The sequence below is a fragment of the Lemur catta genome, chromosome 9, assembly GCF_020740605.2.
Source record: "Lemur catta isolate mLemCat1 chromosome 9, mLemCat1.pri, whole genome shotgun sequence".
In the NCBI taxonomy this organism is placed as follows: Eukaryota; Metazoa; Chordata; class Mammalia; order Primates; family Lemuridae; genus Lemur; species Lemur catta.
The window spans coordinates 32,495,341-32,501,340 of NC_059136.1; positions in this window are offsets into that span (position 1 = coordinate 32,495,341).

The window sequence follows — 6,000 nt, forward strand, 5'->3', positions numbered from 1 at the left end:
AGGAATGTCGGATCCTGGTAGCTGGTCTGTGGCAGTTCCATTGGACATACAGTACCAGATGTTGCGGCATTCTCTGAAAGAATGATTTATTTGTAGGAGGAAGAGCCAAATAGCAGGAATGATTAAATATGAAAGGACTCATGGTTTCATGAGGAAAATCAACTGTGTCATGATGGTTGTCAGCCAACACCTTAGCAATGAATGGAGGAACTTCCAGAAGAAGGAGTTAAAGCTTACTCAAACCCTCCCTAGGGAAATTTGTTCTTGGTCTTAACAGTCTCAACCTCAGCCTCCCTGCAGGAGAATTATGATTACTATTTGATTTATTATTATAGACATGAGGAGACACAATTTCATTGATACTTAGATGCTCAGAGCAAGAAGAGACTTTGATCACCCAGAACAACCACCTGTCTTTTTGGATCAAGAGGCAGAAGCTCAGAGTGAAAGGAATCACACCAGGTCTGTCAGTGATTGAGCAAGTGACTGAGTAGCGGAGTAAATCTGGAACCCAGGTCTCCTGACTCCTGGTCCACGTGTTGGAGACAAAAAGATCAAAGTAAAATAGCAAGTGAGAACAACGCATTGCTGTTGAGCTCAGAAAATGAAGAAGAACTTCCTGGCCCATTTGAGAAACTGCTAAGCCAGACATATTTTGGGGGACTTCTTCCCATCTCTGGAGTATGATTGAGGTTCCCATACCTTGAAAGATGATGATGTTCCTTCTCCCAATGTCCTGCTGTCTTCAAAAGGCCTATCAAAATCCCCTGCTGCTGGGTGACATTGAGAAGAAAAAGAAGAATGACCCCGTGGCCACGCAAGCCATCCTTCCCTCCACTCCTCTGACCCGTCCTACTCTGTTTCCTCCTTGCCCTGCAATGCTTGGACTGGTGTACCTTCTTGGCCCATCGCTTGGACTCATTCAGCTCCAGAGTCATGCCTCAAATTTTATCCTTATCTATAGACCAATTAACAGGATTTCTTTTTTAAAAAATCTCTAAACTAGGATGTGATTTCTTTGGGGATCTATGTGACCCCAAATTTACCAAAAGTGTCCCTTTGTTCTGGGATCTCTGGGTCTCACCTGAGTACAGCCCGGTTCCTCTTGCTTTGTCCCAGATAATCCTCACATGGTCGGGTCATAGCTGGATACTCTTTCGGGGCCTTCACCAAAAGCTACAGAGAAGCAAAAGGACTCAATTTAAGACATATTATGTTTGTGTAACTAGGAAATTATTTTAGGAAGTAAACAGGTTTCTCTGTTGGCTGAAATGAAGATCTCCAGAGGTGGTTTCTACTTATGTTGTGCTTGGGATAGATTTACCAGAATTTTCCAGGGTTCCCCAACATTCCTTACTCAACCCAGTGATAGGATGTTCAGTTCTCCTGAGTCAGGCTGAACTGAAAAGTCCTAAGAGACAGTCAGAAAAAAGGGTGGCCAAGTTCTTGGACAGCAATAGTTGACCCATGAATTTTAAAGACTGTCATTCTGCTTAAGTCTCCTTCCTCCAAATAGCATTGTTCTGGGGTTAAAATAAGGTTCAGGAGAAAATTATAATTTTTGACACAGTCAAAAATGGGCTGTATGTAAGAATAAACTGAGAATGGCTTACAATTAAGCAGTTAAAAGCCTAGCTCAGTGCTTAGCAATGTATTTGGAATTCCTCTTGGACTTGTCAAACAGACTGCAATTTAATACCTAAGGATAATAAAAAATGAGAGCATGTTTTCTTTCAATGTTCCATTCTCTTCCTCTGTCCACAAAACTAAAGTCAGGGAAGGGAAGAGAAACTTACAAAGAGCTCTCTTTATGAGTTGCATGGGACATAATAGCTCTCGCGACTTCATGCAATCCTCATTGCAACCCCATGGGGGAGGTGTTAATGTCTCCATCTTATAGATGAGGAAACTGAAGCCGTGAGGGAAAAGACCTTGTCGAAGGTCACACATCATAAGAGGTAGAGCCATGATTTTAGCCAAAGCCCATGTACCTGCAAAGCTCATTCCCTCTCCACCCCTACTCGAGTCTCCCAGGTCAATGGAAGTGCTCCCCAATCACGCCCCAAGCCACTCTACATTGGTTTGCCCTTCCGTGTCCACTCAGTTTTATAGGAAAATGATCACAGACCCACCAGTTCCCGGGAGAGAAGAGTAGTGTGCCTGGGTCAGCTGTTCCGCTTGGCTGTTCCGCAGGTCCTCTGAGTGGTTTCACGATCCAGCTGTCAGTGGAAGAAAATAATGCCACATGAATTATTCACCTGTTCATGTTGGAGTCCATTAGCTCTCAGAGTTCGGTGTGGCTACAGATAATCCCACAAGCACCCCTTGTTCTCTGCCCCCAAGGATCTCCTGTCAATGTTTTTAACCAAACAAGTTCAAATATCTCCTCCTCAGCTCTGCTGACTCTGGTCTTTTGTCTCTAAACTGTACTTATATTTCAGGGCTTTGAAATCCTGCAAGAAACAGGTGAGTCTTTAAAAACATGCTCTGGGAGGCCAAAAGTTCAGCACAGTTGTCTCTCTTTCTCGACATTAAAAGATCAGGGTTCCCCGCGGACGCCAACCTGATCAGGTAATCGTCCCCCTTTTTACACCTCTGAATACTTTTCCAAATGAGAGGAGGGCAGCTCCCCCCTCCAAGGTTCCCCCGAGGGTTCCGAGTTCCAAGATTGGGGCAGCCACTTTGTCAAGTGTCAGATATTTTGCTGTTGGAGAGGTAAAGTCGGCTCTGCCCCATCCAGAAAAGTCACCTTAGAAAGACAGGTGGACATCATCAAATTTGTCAATTCTTTCTCGTCTTAAAGAAGAAAGTGATCACTACCTTGCTTCAGATGGGATGTGGCTATTTTTTTTTTATTTTCTAATGTAGGAATGATGGGAAACACCAACCATTGAAGAACAAATTGAGGTTTCCAGTGACGTGAATTCATTGTATTTGATTTTGGGTTGTATTTTCTTTAACCCCTTTTACGGCATAGAACTCTGGTGCCTTGCTCCCTGGATTTGTCTCCATGCGACGAGTAGGCTTTCTTGACATCTGGCTTACAGGGGAACACAACTCTTCCACAAGTGGCCTTTAGTGCTCTTTATAATATGATTTCCTGTACTTTTTAAACTGTATGTGTAATTTATATTCTGGCTCTGTCTGATATTTGAACAACTTTAATAGGTTGATTTCCATATATATTATGCAAACGATTCTTACCTGATTTTTTTATGTTCTATCTTAAAACAAATAAATACTGCACCACTTATTAATAAATAGACATTTCAATGGTTATGTGGAGGAATGTTATTTGCTTTAAAACAGCTTCTATGAGATGGTATTGTTTATGATAAATAACACTGGCTGCTGCAATGGAAACCCTCTAAATATCAATGGCCTAACACAACAAAGATTTATCTCTTGATCAAATCACAGTCCAGTGTGGATTGCCTGAGTTCCCAGAGTGATGTGGGGATTTGGACTATTTCCATCGTGGGTTCTAAAGTGCTCAAGTCCTTCACTTCCAGCTGATCCAGGAGGGAGAATGTAGAAAAGCCATACCCACTTCTGCCTGCCTTGGACTCAAAGGGACCTGTCACCTCCACTCATGTTCTCGTTGTGCAAACTGAGTCACATGGTACTGACCAACTTGCAAGGGCAGCTGGGAAGTGTAGTCTTCATGAATGCCAGCACAAGGAAACATGTGTTGAACATACGGCTTTATTCACCACAAGAATGTTATGATTGATCCTATAGATTTCCTTGTTAGTACTGAATGATAACAAGATCTAGCACAGGTGTCGTTGTTGCCCAGAGAATAAAATGAGAAAATCAGAAAGTTCCGCTGGGAGTCACTAGAGTTACAAATACATAGGTGGCAGCAATTTAATTGCACAAAATGTTAGCAAGAGTTATCTCCCCCTTAGTGGCATACACTTCAAATGCATCAAACAAGAACAAATCCTGAATATTTTTCTATTATGAATTGGACCATTGATGGGCATTCATCTCCCAGACACACCAAAAATTTTATTTTAAATTTAAAGTTTTGTTTGCTTGTTTTAGAGATAGGGTCATGCTCTGTTCCCCAAGCTGGAGTGCAACAGTGTGATCATAGCTCACTGCAGCCTCAAACTCCTGAGCTCAAGAGCTCCTTCTGCCTCAACCTCCTGAGTAGCTGGGGAATACATGCACATGCTACCAAGCCTGGCAAATGTTTTTTTTAATATTTTTGTAGAGACAGGGGTCTTGCGATGTTGTCCAGGTTGCCAGCTTTTTAATAATGCTATATCTCGATAATGTTGTTTCTTTTGCCAGTGAAACACTCACTTCCAAGACTTTGCTAAGACATCACTTCCTCAGTGAAGTCTTTCCTGAATCCTTCATCCTCCAGGTAGAAAAAACCATTCTTTCCTTTTTTGTCTTGACTATATCCTATACAGACATCTATCACAGCGTCTCTATTTTCATGTTTTTCTCAGTAGTTTTGTGTCAAAGTTCATCACTCCCCACCATCACCACTATTCTGTAAGTTATTTGAGAGTAAAAACTGAGTCTTACTAATCTTTGTACTCAGAAATTATCCCAGTGCCTGTAAGTGCTAAAGAATGGAACAGTGAGTGAATGCAGCCACATTATAGTTGTATTAGTTGGCCACTGCTGTGTAACAATATCACCACAAACTTAGTAGCTAAAAACAACACAAATTTCATATCTCACAGTTTCTGAAAATCAGGAGTCCAAGTGCAGCTTTACTGGATCCTTTGCTTTAGGGTCTCACAAAACTCAGTCAAGGTGCCGGCTGGAGCTGGAGCTGTGGAGCTCAACTGAGAAGAATCCCCCTGCAAGCTCCCATTAGAACAGTTCAGTTCCTCGAGGGCTGCTGGGCCGAGGACCTCAGTTTCTTCCTGGCTGTTGGGCAGAGGCTGCTCTCAGTTCCTTGTCACATGGACATTTCCATAGAGCAATGTATAACATAGCACTTTGCGTCATCAAAGAGAGGGAAGGGGAGTCTGCCGGCAGGAAATCTGCAATCTTACGTAACATCACCATGGAACTGACACCCCATCACCTTTGCCTTATTTTATTGATTAGAAGCCAGTCACAGATCTTACCTATGCTCAAGGGAAGGGTATTACACAAGGTTTAATTGGGGCCATCTTAGAGCCTATTTGTCACACTAGGTAACTAGGAATTTCTCAAAGTCAGCATGGACTTGGTGTTGTCTTTATGGACCAAGGAAGGGAAGATTAGAGCTCAGAAACCTTCCCCCAGCTACAAAGGGTATTTGCTTCATTTCTGGACTTACCCTTTATGAGCCTCTCCCAAGCTCTGTTAGACATAAGAATAATAGCTAGTATGTACCAAGTACATACATGTGCTAGACATTTTACTAAGTATTTTTGATGAATTATCTCATTTAACCATCATGATAAGTCTCTGAGTTCAGAGATACTATCATCCCTATTTTGTAGATAGGGACACTGAGGTTTACAGAATTTTAGTCACTTGTCCCAGGTGACATAGCTAATAAGTGGTAGAGGCAGGATTCAAACACAGGAAGTCTGACTCCAGAGATTTATTCTTAGCTACTAACTCATTAGAACTTTTTGTTTTGAATGAAAGTCCCTGTTAACCAAGTAGGAGATAAATTTGTCTGTATTCATCAAATTCACGGTATTTGCTCACTCAAGTCCCTTCCCTGCATGATCTCCAGCAGTTGTATAGGGGGTGGCTGGATCAGTCAGGGTCCAAGTAGGAAAAAAAGAGAGCCATACTCACACTAGATAAATTGAGGCCATTTTAATAAAAGGATTACTTACAAAGATTTGGTTGGGGTTTAGTTAAATCAACCTGGAATTGTACATTCCCCCAGAGCTAGTGACAACGTGGAGCCTGTAGCACACCTAGACCTGCAAGGACCAGAGCCCAGACAGAGCTATATGGAGGGGGCCACCAGAGAGACACTGTGACTTGGGCAGTGGACACAGCCACTGGGTGGTGAACCAGCAGGGC